The sequence below is a fragment of the Myripristis murdjan genome, chromosome 22, assembly GCF_902150065.1.
Source record: "Myripristis murdjan chromosome 22, fMyrMur1.1, whole genome shotgun sequence".
In the NCBI taxonomy this organism is placed as follows: domain Eukaryota; kingdom Metazoa; phylum Chordata; class Actinopteri; order Holocentriformes; family Holocentridae; genus Myripristis; species Myripristis murdjan.
In genome coordinates this window covers 30,252,275-30,267,029 of record NC_044001.1, presented here as the reverse complement: position 1 = coordinate 30,267,029, position 14,755 = coordinate 30,252,275, and positions in this window count along the sequence as shown.

Sequence of the window (14,755 nt, the reverse complement as noted above, 5' to 3'; positions counted from 1 at the left end):
TAAAAGCAGACAGTGCAGCATGACAGCAGGAATGGATCCGATCATTTCTGAATGTTATTCTTTTTGAGGCGCGCGAGGCACTCGGCGTGGCAACGTTCAATTAGCCCAGGAACACGGCAAAGTCAAAATAGGTGAACTACAAAACGCCACAGCAAAGGAGCAAAGACTTGACGAGGCACAAAAGGCCTCACAAGTCCCACGACAGGCCAGCCGAGGAGATAGACTAGATCTGAGATTGCGGGGCAGGCGAGAGGGAGGCGAGGGGGAGGGGGGAGGAGGGTTGAAAAGGGGGTTATGTTCGACATTACATAAACATGAGGGACACACAAGTTTCCACGCCGCACTGAGCGCTGTGCGGCGTTTACTTTGAGCCCCCGCAGTTAAAATAAATCTTGAGGTCAAACTTCAGGCCCGTCCGCTCAGGCGCGGGTCAGTGTTAAATTATTCAACTAGCTCGGGACTGCCAAGACGGACCAGATCAAGCAACTCGAGTGATGCCAGTTACACGCCAGAGACTTGGCGGTATCCACTCCAAAAGGCTGTAAACACCATCCATTTTCAGCGCCGACTCGAGCCATAGACACTTGTTTATTTAAATCCCCGCGACCCGGCACGGATGTTGTGAAAAACAGAAAATAACATATTTCTCACTTTCCCCATCGCAGTGCGAGGGGCGAGGAAGTGCCCAGAGTCTGGAGTGAACTTTGATCTCATTAGCTTGAGTGATCAATTAGTCAGTTTGAATTTGATGGTATTTGCTGTTTTGCGTGAGGTGTTGTGCTCGGGGATACCGCGAGGCTCCGCGGTGCTGAATGAGATTTACAGCTACGAGAAAGTGAGTATCTCTGTGTCAGAGGAGATCAAGGCTCACCATGACAGCATTTGTTTTAATTGTTTCTTGTCATATTAAAGGGCAAGTACGTAAATCTGGCACTAGTTTCTTGTCTCCTGATGTGGAAATTGTGCCTCCCAGTGCGTCATCAGTTAATTTGTGTCATTTATTGCAAGACCTAGTGATACATTAGTACCTTACTTCATCAGAGCCACTAAAGGGTTTCATTCGCCAGCCTTTTGTACAGATACTGCCGCGTGACAGAGTACAGTCAGCTTGGCTGAGATCATTACATATGTGGAGAAAAGGATGAATATTATCATACATACATAGCACATGTATGTTCAGCGCATATGGGATGTCATGTATATCCCATTCCAATTCCTGGTTCCCATGGTTGCTCGCCTTCTAGGCCGCCCAGTGCACCAGTTCGCCTTATTAATCCCCGGCAAGTAGTCCATTTCAGTCACAGCACCCCCCCCCCCCCCCCAAACCCCCCTCTTTTCGTTTTCCTTTCAATCCTATTTCCCCTCCTTTCCATTCCCAGGCATAGCCAGGGTTAACATGCTAATTCCATTTTATGAGCTCTGACGGAGCCCACTCTCCAACACTTACATCTGTTCAACAATTATTAGACCGTTTTTTGCTATAAAAAATTCAACACCCCCGAGTGTCACACGGGCAAAACCTGAAAATTTATGCAGTGAATAAAATGGTTAATTTCTCAAAGGGAAAAAGGGAACAGGCTAAAAACAGAGATTTTGCTTTGAGATTCTGCATTTAAATGAGCCATATCTGGATGACTTGGCTTGACTGGTGGAAGAAGTGGACAGAGGACAAATCTTTATGTCTCTGAAACACTAAACCCTGGCAGGTAAAAAAGGACTAGCCACAGGATGATTGTCTATTGTCTTGAACAAGCCATTATTCCTTCATTTCCACATGAAGTGCAGAGGGAAATGGTGCCAATATTAAAGGACCAGACCAGTGATTTTGCATGTTTAGCCTAATATGTACATGTGTAAACTTAACTATTCTGCCAATATTTTTCCAAAGCAAGCAGTCATGTTCTATAATTCTGATAACACTTTACCTCCTTTTTTATCCAGCCATTGGTTTACATCCATTCCACTATGATATGAACATGAACTTTTAATAAAGTTCGTTCATTAGTTTTCCTAAAAGCAGCAGCACTGTCGTGTTTTGATTACTTAAAATTGTGTGAAACAGTCCCTCCGCCGTAAAATAGTCCCCAAGGAAATGTTTACTTTCCACAGCCAATTATCAGTTGCGTGGTTTATGAATGTTGGTGACTTTGTTAGCGGCGGAAGAAAACATTATAGGGTGGGTTTTTCAAGCAAAAATACTCATTTGAAAATTGAGGGATTTTGATTATATGTTGTGAAATCTTAAAACAAAATCTACTAATGCCAAAAAGTTAAAAATGGTCAGCAATCACTAAACCAAACGAAACAATTATTCAAATAAAAGTATTCTTCAACATGAAAGGAGTCAGCCAACTCTGGACAGGGGAGGCACTTTGGGACAATGACAATCATAATGCACACACACTACATACCAATAAGCCCCAGGGTTAGACACCCAAATTTAAGGCATATGCATGCAAATGTGAAACAATAATATATAAAAGAGCCACGTGCCAAACCTGCACACCCTGACCTCAGCTCAGCTGTAGTCGAGTTCAGTCAACCTATCAGCAGGCCATTAAATAAAAGCAGGCAAAAGTCCAATAAAACCAGGTTATAAAAACAAAGAAAATAAACAAAATTTAAGCCAGCAGCATATTTCATTTTCTAGTGAGGCAAAGCAGCTGTGGCAGCCTTTGCAGGGATGCAAAGACGTACATTAGTGTTTGCCAGCAATCATCCTCATATTGATTACATCAGTGTTAAACACACAAAAAAGTAACACGCAAAACATGCCAGGTAATTCAGCCATTTCCAACACATATATATGTACAGGCTTAATGACATATTTCACCAACAACACTGGAAGAGTAGACCCTTGGAAGAGTAGTTGCTACCTAGGTAGCGAGTAATGGGGATCCAAACAAACGAACAAACAAACAAACAAATAAATAATTAAAGACTTTTACAAATGCTTTCTAGTTACAACTATGTGCACAAATGGGAAATGCCACTTTTAGAAGTAATTTGCCACTTCCCTTAGTTGCATGGTGTTTGAGAAACTTTATCTATGGAAGAAAAAAGTCCTCAAAGTGAGAAGTGAGATGCTGGAATCTAAGGAGATGACGATTACACACCCGACTAGTAAAATGCGTAATGTTCAGGTGAAGTAGTGCAAGTTACTTACCTTCAAAAGTAATTGTTACCCACAAAGCTCATTTATATCAAGCACTTAAACACAGTATAGATTCTATTTTTGTTCTCTTATTTTTTTAAGATCCGGCAGACAATTGTGATTGATTTAGGGAAATAAAAACAAGCCAGAACGTTTTTTTCCCCTGAAGCAAATGATGGCAAGTTAAGCCAGATCTTTCATAAGCACTGGCACTGTGCATAGGTCTGGCTATGAGAGACTACACTGCAACAGACCATATTGGGTCCAAAATTTTTTTTTGTAATAATTAATGAGATCCACAGAGATCTATGTAGTATTTTCTGTAGGGGTCTTACATGTAATAAGGCACTTTACATTTATCAATGCAAAAATGTCAGTAAATACTGTATAAGTCTGCAAATCACATGCTCAGTGGCAACTGCCCACTACTCCATCTGGAGGGAGACAGATTATGAGTTCAAGCCACAGTTTCAGCAATGCCACTAGGGCATTGGTAGCCATGCAGGAGCATTCTCATTAACATATAGCACCGCTTGAAAAATGTGTGAAATAATGTGAAAGAAAATGTAAAGGCAGTGTAGTACCGCACTAATGCAATTTCTGGGCCTTAATTGATGAATCTACTTTGTCATGTCCACACTAGGAGACTGTAGGAGGACCCACAATGACAGATATCTTTAATAAAGTTGCTCTTCACGTGTCAAGATCTATGATCATAATCGCCTGCCCAGGAATCATTTTCAAATCAGTAGCTCCTGTCCCCTTGTAAGACAGGAGGAACTGTAGACCTCCAGTTTGCAGGACAATGAGAAACAGAACCACAAAGGCTTTGACTGGGTAATCAATTTAACACTAAATTAGACATGATAGAGTCCTAATTACACTGAATAGAATTAGATATAATCAAACTCTTAAGTTATTAGCCGCAATAAGCTTTGAATAAGTATACATTTTTAGAAATCGCCGCTCATTTTTGGATGTAATTAAATTACAGTCCCGGCGGTGCTTCATTGGCATCAATGAATGATACACCTTATGGCTTGTGGAAATATATATGCAATGATAATGATAGTGGTGAGGATGGCGATGATGAATATCTGCCGATGGCCTAATGGGAGCTTTATTCAGATGAGGGCCAGGGAGCCAGACCACGTGCGCGGCCACCTTGCGCCTTCAACTCCTCCCCATCACCCCAAAGGAAAGTGTAATTCCCTGAATCCCTTCGACCTCCCCCTCCCCAAAAGCCCTCCGCCAACACTTCCCTCACATACCCCTACCTCCCCACAGCTTGACAGGCTGGAGGGATGACCCTGAGAATCACATTATGTATATTTCTTTAGCGGTCGCCGCACATTTGCATGTAGAAGACAGTTAAAATAAGGCCATAAATCAGCTGGCAAACATATAAATGGATTTGCGGTGAGATTGAAACCCCCGGCGAGTCTCCTGAGCAAATATTTCAAGCCTTCCTCGTCTCCAGGCTCGGAGATATTGGCTGTCATTAACTAGCCCAGGCCTCTCTGACCACTCAGCTTGTATATTCGCTTCATTACATGACTGGGGGGACGTCTATACGACTGACTGCCCTCGATAAATCTACCTGCGCATTCTGATGCGTGCTTTGTCATCAGGGCAGACGCAGTTAAAATAGCAGCTTTATCTTATTCCTCCAATAGGTGTTTTTTGTCTAATGTAAAGGGAGGAACATTGTAATTTGAAACCTGTCTTTGTACAATGTGCATATCTGTGGCACTGGTTGATTAGTGCCTAGTCTTATGTTACACAGTTGGAGACTTAATGTTTAACATGTTACATATTCATCATCAACATGAAAAAAGCGCAATAAATGCGCTTGGAAGACTACATTCATTGACTGAGTACATGATGTGGAGTCTGTTCTCAACAGGCCTGAAACTAAGCTGATGACAGAGAAATAATAATGTCACATTCTCCATAGCGACTGATCAGACAAAAACCTCAACCATATGAAACCATCTATTCACACACAAACACTTCCTGTATGTGAAGACGAGGTTTTGCTGCAAGGCAAACTGCAAAATCCGTTTCATCACCTCATTAGTTTGGCTTTCAAGTGGCGAGATTTTGTATCCTGTGATGCTCTACATGCCGGTTCACATGTTTTTCTACCCCAAGAATAAAATTATTTTGGTCACACTTTCTTCAGATAGTCATCTATAGATGTTCAGCAGAATGTCTGTTGTTCTATGAGTAAAATATTGAATTCAGTAGAATATCAATAAGCCATACACTAAATTTCAACAACATACTGAAACCCACCAGACTTCTGGGCAAGATTCACCCACATGATTAAGGTAAGGGTTCTGGTTTTACCTCTTTTTGAGAATGGGCAACAGGGTAGCCAATTTTAGGACCAATCACAGCATTTGTGGGTGTATCTTTCCCAGAATTCAAGTGGGATCCATAATAATGCTTTGAGTTGTTGTCATGTTGTTGAGATGTAATTTATAGTTTATTGCTATTCTATATAACTCCTGGTGAAAGATTATTTTAATCTGTCCATAACGACAGAATGTCAGAGCACTTTACAGCAGTGTGTACATATATTTCCTGTGGATGGCACATCAAAAGCACTTCACAATAAATTGATTATCAAATAGCACCAACGGCATTCATAAAAATCTACCTGTGTGTTAAGTCCTTATTTAGGTTTCCATTTGGATGGGACTAAAATCACCAAGAACATCTGCAAAACATGACATTGCCTGACGTCCCCCTGTAAATCTAAAGCTGTCTGAATAGGGCTGAAGATTCTATTTATACAAAATACAGTATCATCTATCAGCAATCACAGTCTAAATCATGATCAGTATTCAGAAACGACATATTGATTTAACTCTTACGAGAGCATGAATAGAGGTTGTTCTTGTCACAAGCATACAGATGCCTCTTTGTCATCATGTACCCATCCAACATGTCACAGCGGCCCGGCACACACACCGAGGCACACCACTCAAGTCACTGAAGAGCATCAACCAGGAAGGCCCAGATGTTCTGCAGCATCTGACTGTGTGGAAAGCGTTCCTTGTCCAGTCAGAAAGCCAACAATCCTCCATGTTGGGCAACACCTGCCTTTACAGATGCTCCTACCTCATGGTTCCATCTCAGCGCATCTATTGACATAACCATGCGCCTTTTCTGAGAAATCAAACATCTTGATGAAAGTTGTTCAAGATCAACCTCTGCGATGGAAGTTGTCTCACTGGCATATGGTTCAGGCAGACAAATATGGAAAGACAGGTATATGGTATAGTAAGGTAATGTTAAAACCCTGATGGTAGTTCTGGAGGTGGCTGCCTCAGACAAATGGACTGAGAGTCTATGGTAGACTTGGCCAATTGGTCAGTTAGCCAAAATGGTTCTTTGGATGAGTGAAATACATTGAATATACGTACCATCAATTTAAAGGACCATACCAGTGATGTTGCATATTTAGGTTATTACCTACAAAATGAATATACTTCATTTCATCTTCATTTCTGCTAATCTTTTCCCAAAGCAAGCAGTCCTATTTTAGAACTCCGATATCATTTTTCCTCAGTTTCCTCCATTTTTCCAACCATTACTTTCCATTCAACCATTACTTTCCATTCCATTCACTTTCCATTCATTCCATTCACCACAATATGAAAATGAACTTTCAGAGACTTCAGACTTTCTTCACACCAGGATTTGGGTGGAGTGCAGTGGGGTTTTCTGCCAGAAAATAGTCCCTAAGGAAACATTTGCTTTACACAGCAAATTATCAGTTCTATGGTGTATGAATGGTGACGACTTTGTTAGCTACAGTCACAACATTATAAAGTAGGTGTTTTAGCCAAAAATTTATATATGAGAATTTTGATATTATGTTGTGAAATCTTCAGTACCCCCATGTGATTTGCAAAATGGTGTGTTGCAATGAAAATGTGGCTTAATTGTAGTAAATGGGCCAAACATTCAGAATCACTACTATGGTCCTTTAAGCTTTATTGGCCTTCAAACTTTCTGCGTTTGACTTGACAATTGTGCAGTAAACAGTGTCATGGCTTTGTTTGTGCAATCCTTTATTTTCCACCGGTGATGATGTAATGAATTGTTTTATTTGTAGATCTTAAAATTGATGGTAAAAAATGTATGGTCACTGACTCGATTTCGAAGAGCGTAGACAGCGCCTGTGACACAAGTTAACCAGTGAGTCTGTCCTTAAAATGTTGAACTCGTCAAATGGAGGGTGTAAAGGATCATAATCGCATGGATAGCTCATTTTCAGATGACAACTGCCCAATGTGGGAGAAAGACTCAAATCATGCAGTCCATTAGGAGTGGCTCCAATACTGCCAATTACTATGTTGCAAAGTCACAGGTTTTGGGGTGCATTTTTGAGAGGTTTCCGCCTAACTATTTGGGCAATGTGCAAATGCCTGGGTAGTGCTCAATATCTTTTATCAAGCTCAAGTAATCCACTTTTACACACCCTGGGCATGTTCAAAACCCTGTTAAAAATATGAAGTCACCAGGAATGCATGCAAGATTGCGCATATTTTTGGAATTTGACTCATTTATGTCATTTTTAGGCATATAGCACTAGCTAGCGTGACATTTGAAAAGAGCTTCTACCCACCCCCGTCCAAAAAAAAAAAAAAAAAAAAAAAAAAAAAAAACCCTCAACATAAACAAAACCAACACTGACAATATTAGTTTGCAAATGGAAAAAAAAATCCCTGGTCTCTCTCCTCATGCTTATGCCACATGGTCTGGATGAGCACAGAGGCTGTTTCTCTCAGCTTATGAGTTCCTGTTTACTATTAGATGATTTCTGTGCCTGCCTCTCATATGAGCAAAATAAATGAAAACACATTACATTTTAATTAATATCAAAGTGAGGGGAAGCGACACGTAATCGCCATGTAAACACAGAGATGGCGCTGCCAGCTCTTTTATTATTTATGGAAGTGGACTCCTCGTCACATTTCATTAGGGTGCAGGAAAGCAGGCCACGTCGAGGTCAGAGACAGCGCAGAGATCCTACAGCATGTCAGACACCGACTGCCACAACAGACCGCTCGCTGCCATGCACGCATCCTGACTGACTTCAACACCACTCTCTGGGAGCAAAAACTACTGGAGTCACAGATGTCAACCAAAGTGCCAGCTCTCACCCAGCTGCAGTGGACGAGTGACTCAGTAACATCAGACTGATATATAGGCTGATGCTTTGTTACATATCAGATATCTGCTGTCAACCTCTGACATGATGTTCCTCACAGCCCACAGATACAGAAAAACAGTCCGGAAAATTTGACAAGATGTTTTACTTTCTTTGCGCATTTCATCTATTCATTTAATTGCTCAGTCATTTAGTTTAGCTCAATTAGCTTAAGTAGCTCAATTCTTCATTTAAGAGAATTGCTCACTAATTTTGGAAAAATCTGATATTTTTTTTCGCTATTATGTAGCACATTAATGGTGCTACATTCCTCTCAATATTACTGAGTTCTGGATACTGGCTGGATGCCCCAAATGCTAACTGTTAGCCTCCTGACATTTTCTAAATGGGTGAACTCTCCCTTTAAAGGCAGCAGAGTTTCTCCTAGTTGCTAACACTAAAAGAATTTCATCATTCTGGGTTGAGTGGAGCATTTTAGTGTTGTGTGATGGTCAAAATCACGTTTCACATTCTGGAGGAAACACTGAGAACCTGTACCCTTATGCCAGGAATAATGAAAGATATTGCACAAAATATCAATTATAGCAATTCCAGTGCAAACACTTCAAATGCCATTATTAGTTAATGACTTACTCGTAACAGCACTTGTGACTCCCATTACAGTTTCAACGTTGCCACGTCAACAGGGATAATTGGGTGCAGATCACTGGTGTGGGACGGTGCATGAGAACAGGTGACATCCAGGTGGAGATCTTGCAACTGTCACCTACTTTGTGGTTGAGGAGTTTAATTTTTACATCATCTGTGTCCACAAACCATAACCTTGCCTTTCAGAGGCTGTGCTCATTTCTTTAAATTTTACGAGACTACGCTGGATTTCGTCATATTGTTGTGTTTTGCTGTTGCTGAGCGAAAAACCTTGCAGCTCCGAAATGTCAGCTTTTCAGGATGGAAGCGAGATGGTTTCGCTTCAGCTTGATAACAGCACATTCTATCTGGAGTTTGAAAGTATTTCAGAAGCCCATGGGTGGGAGAGTTTTCTCAACACATAGAGGAGCATGGAACTGAAATTAAAACAAAATTGGAGGTTTTCAGCCAACACTGACAATCTGTGTGTTTATGTGTGTGTGTCTAAGTGTGTGTGTGTAAACATGTGCATGTGTATGGTATGTGTGCTAATATGTGTCTGCAGTCTCTGTGGACTTTTTAGACATAAAAGTGTGATTTATATTCTTACTTTCAATCATGAAAATGTGACTTTTAATTACTTTGGTCGGGGTAAAAACAGATTCAGGGTGGAATGAGTTATGTACATGCTGCTACATGAGTGAAGTAAATATAATATTGAGTGATGTGCTGTCTTGTATAAATCTCAGCAATGCATAAGACTGAGGTGTCTCGAGCTCAAAGATGCAAATATGCATTCAAACGCTCTGGTGGGTGTGCAGGGTTTTCATATCACTGTCAATTATCCTTATCATACAGATTCTATATTTGAGTGTACAGCACACGGCACAGTTGCCAGCTTACAGTCGGTACAGGGTAGGTACATTTAATTGTCCCACATTCAAATGTGTTTTCTGTACTTCCCAATCGCGGCACAGAGGAAGCTGCAAGAGTTAATAGTGCAAATAAGCGTGGTCCGAGACATGCAAATTGAGATGGTTGCAAATGGAATTTCTACAATATCAAGCCTTGTTAGCGCGGGAGTAGTAAAGCACTAAGGACAATCAAGACACCTTGTCACTTGCTTTTTTTTTTATCTCCTACCTCCTTGTGAAGAGAAAGCACTTTGAATCTGCTAGTTTTTCTCTTGCATTTACATAACAAAGCCCCCAAGAATAAGGTAGAGATGTGATGAACCAGCCTCCACTATTCCTTCTGAACACCCATCAACATGCCTCAGATACACACTCGCACACACACTTACAACCCCTCCACACACTTGCAAATACACTCCCACGTGTAGCTATGCATACACATGAATGCGTGCGAGCCCGTGCACGCACATGCGCAGGCACACACACATACACCGACACACACACATACGCACACACACTCACAGAGGCATGCACATGCGCACATATCCGCATGTATTCTCTCTTTTTATCTCTCAATAAAAGTATCTGACAACCAAACCCCAAAGATCTCCAATGCATGGCTTCACACCGCGGCTACGCAGTCAGCAAAATAAATTGAAAGCATTAAAAGAAAGTCAAAAAAGTGTGTGTGTGTGTGTGTGTGTGTGTGTGTGAGAGAGAAAGAGAGAGAGAGAGAGAGAGGGTTAAAAGAAAAAAAACAAAAAACAAAATAACCTTTCTGCACCAACTACAATCCCCCACTGCCACCTACATATAACCCCCCACCCTCCCCACCCCCCCACCACCCCACCCTCAGCCCAGCGCAGCTCCCCACTTGGAAAGAAACAGGATGAAATGACATTATGCATATGAAAATGTCCAGAAAGATGTTTGATTTATGTATGCATTAGATGCAAATTCTATTACGGGACACAAGGCGGGCTGTGAGATTTCCCACTGAACACTTGGCTGCCCTGATCAAACCCCATCTCATTAATTCAGACAAGGGGGAGAAAGATAGAGGGAGTGAAAGAGGAAGAATTGGAAGAAATTTACAACCCGGACATAGATTTCTCAAAAAAACAGAAAGAAAGAAAGAGAGAGAGAGAGAGAGAGTGAGAGAGCGAGGGGCTGGGGGGTAAATTACATTCCCCCCTCTGAGGCCAAAGCAGACTGAGTCGAGGATTTTCTGACCAACTGTCCGTCTAGCCAGCAACAGCACATCAGTTCAGGAATATCTGAGGGGCTGATGGCTGGAGAGGATGTGAAATGCAAAACATCAATTATTGTATCTGTCAAGCACTTGGAGATGTGTGCAGTGCGTCTATAAAAGGTAATGCCATAAAAAAAAAAAAAAAAAAAAAAAAAAAAAAGCCTCTCGACCTCATTTTTGAGATCCTAAGCAGGGGAAAACGAGCGATAATGCCAACAATTACCGCATTCAGTCATTCTCCAAACTTACACTTTTGTGTGCCGGAATTCTCCCAAATGGAAAGGGGAGCTCATATTTTTCATTAATAAATCCTCCTATATTCTGTCACTTCATCTCCCCTGCATGTCCATATGTCATGTGTGACACCACGGCGGCTTGTGACATGCCTTTGAACGTGCGCGTGCGGAGCGAATGAGGCAAAAAGGAAGACGGTCGAGGCAAGAGAAGGTGAGATGGTGATATAGTGGCTGGCTGCAGGATAGCCAGGCCTCTCTCGCTCTCTCTCTCTCTCTCTCTCGTCCTCTCGTTCTCTCATCACTTCCTCCTGCAGCCCACGATGATTGAGGTCAGACGGGGAATTCTTTCCTGGCCTAACTAATGTGATTGCATCAGAGCAATACCCTTAAACGACATCACGCCCCTGATCTGCATACTAATTGGCCCTGCTCTGTCCTTGACACTGACCTTGGAAGAAGAGGCCTTCATTCCCCAAGGGTGGGTGGGTTGGATGGAGGAGCTGGGGGTTGGGGAGCTGGAGGGGGGGTCGAGAGGGGAAAAAATACGGCGTCCATCCATTGCTCACATTGCCATGCAAAGACGCCCTCGCTCTGCATAACCTCCTCCCGCCCTGCCTCACGGTACACCGACCCCCCTACCCCCCCACAACAGCACCACTACTACCATTTCTCTCTCTCTCTCACACACACACACACACACATACAAACACACACACTCGCCCTCTGCCTCCCCTATCTTCCCTCTCTATGCATCAATGCAAATTATAACAATGGCCGAGGCTTTATTCGGCGGGGGTAAGCCTGCGTGACCTTCTGTGACGGGGAGCAGCAGAGACAAAAGGCCATTTCTCTCTGAATAAGCACATGGACAGCATCTTCCCATCCCGGGTTGTGGGGGGGGGGGTGGCGGTGGGGTCTGCGGGGGGGAACAGATAGGGACCAAATGCAAAAGAGGCCACTATTCTAAGGATTTTTAAAGCAAAAGAGGGCAGAATGGAAATGAATGCAGAGCCATGCAGGAGAGCTGGGGGAGAGCACCGGCTCTGGTCTTTGGAGACGGTTGATGGAGGATGCGTTGAGTTTGTTGATCGGGACTTAGCTCCGCAGAGCAGTTTGATAAGAAATGTGCTTTTTTTTTTATGCTTTTCTTTAGAAATGGATCAGTATACAGTTCTAGGGTACGACTCTGCCGGCTGAAATCTTCAGTATTCATCTTTAGTAAAATACTAAAGGAGGTACTTTATCTAGCTTAAGGGGTATCCTTAACACGTTCAACTCTGCTTCCAGTGGACATCCCAGTGTTGCCAAAGATACCAAATATGTCCCACTGAATTACAGAAATGCACATAAAATGATGCACAAGGCATGTAGATATAAAACAATGGCATCTTGACTTTGAATATTTCACTCAATATGAGTGTGACATCCAATATGAGTGTATTTTCCAATATGAGTGTATTTTCTGGTTGTGGCAACCAGAAAATACATATTATGTTTGGGATATTGTCATACAATACAGGAAAAAAAGTTGTAGTTTTACAAATAAATTTCAAGAATATAATGAATGAGGTAAGAATCCCTGTGTTATATCACATATTTACCTCTGTTAGGCTCCAAGCTTCAATGTTCCCTCTCTGTCAAAATGGCAGTGGTCATAACTTCTGCTCTGTCATTATTTATATGGAGTTCTGTCTCTCCCTAAAAATCCTGCTTCAAACTTCAAACTAACTCTTAACGCTTAAGCCTTCTCATTACAAATTTTACCATAAGGTGTTTTTCGCAACTGTCAGAACTTAAGTGATGAAATTTAATTTGCCCTGAAGCATTTTTCTCACTTCCCGCTCAAGATTTTCCCTCAAGTGAAGTCTAAGCACCTGGTCATATAAAAGTCACTGGCACTAAGCAGCAACCCTGTCGACCCCCCACAGATAGATTATGGCCGTTTTCTGCTATTGGACAGAAAAAAATCTGGATTATTGCTCCTTTAAACCCCAAATAGTACTCTTGGACAACGTCACACTGTGTGAACGAGGGTGTAATATCAGAAGTAGAATCTCTTTATTTAATAAAGTACAATAAATGTTAAAGAACTGTAGGTTTACCAGATTTACAGAGACGTATCAGATGTTAATATCACAGTGCAGTACTCGCTGATTTGCATGTTACAGGACAGCAGACCTCATGTGTGATGAGAGTTTGCTATAAAACCAAACAGATAGACTTTAGCATCACCTTTTTCATTTCAACAGATTCACCTCATCCTGTATGGGCATTTCTGGGTGTGGACCCTCTGCAAAATTTCCATACATATAGGGAAGCATTTTTGAGCAAAGCGACAAATGGCCGTAGTGCTGCAGTTATCAGTGTGTAAGAGAACATTCCAGAGCCGAGGTGTCGGACAACTTCTCAGAAATGTACCGTTATCACAAAACAGATGAATTTGCTCTGGCAATGAATATTCCTCTGTGGCGCCACAGTGCAATCTGGTCGCCTCCCATATGCGGAACACAAAGAGCATTGTAAGAGTCCCATAGACAGCAAAGAAGAGTGTCTTTAGGTTAAAGCCTGCATCTGAATCACACACCGCGTTACGGGCGTGAGATTCTCCTTTTCTTGTATTGGTGTTACTGCTACGCCTTGTGATGTGACAAATTTTTAAGAGGAGGGGTTGGCTTAGGCAGGTTTTTTTTTTGTGTCGATTTTTTTTTTTCTTCCAAATTCTGCATTGGCGTGTTCATCATGCACATTGTGACATAAACTGCGCCACGCCGCACACTGTACCTTTTCTTTCAAATTAGGATGAAACAAGCACAGTGGTCTTATTATTCCGTACGGGATTTAGCTTTTTGTCTCTCCAGCTGTGATTATAGGGATCGTTTTGTCTGTGAGCGCAGCAGGTTTAATCAAGCTCGGATAATTTCACAATGCCTTATAATAGGGTCCCCGAAGACAAAACCTGCTCCTGTTTTTACGCGTTTTCACAGGGCTGGAAAGCGGGAACCTTTTAACCAAAACCCCATCCTGTGCGGGAGCCGGAGCCGAGCGAGGAGCTATTTTGGCATCGTGCTCCAGCCTCCTGCCCCTGGGACCATCATGCATTACACAGTCACTCCTCCCTCAAGCCCCCCACCCCCCCACAGCCAAACCCCCATCTATCCACACACACACACACACACACACACACACTGAACAGCAGGCCCTTAATGTGTGGCAATTTGCCAGGATGTCATTGACAAGGTAAGTGTTGATTTCAGTGGCGACGATAGGCAAAGCAAAAAAGGGAGGGAAACTTCAGAACAATGAAACGCTCCTTTGGAGTTTTTTTTTTCTCCCTCACCTCCTCCTCCTCTGCAAAAGGAGAAAGGTGTCAAGTTTGTGACAAGT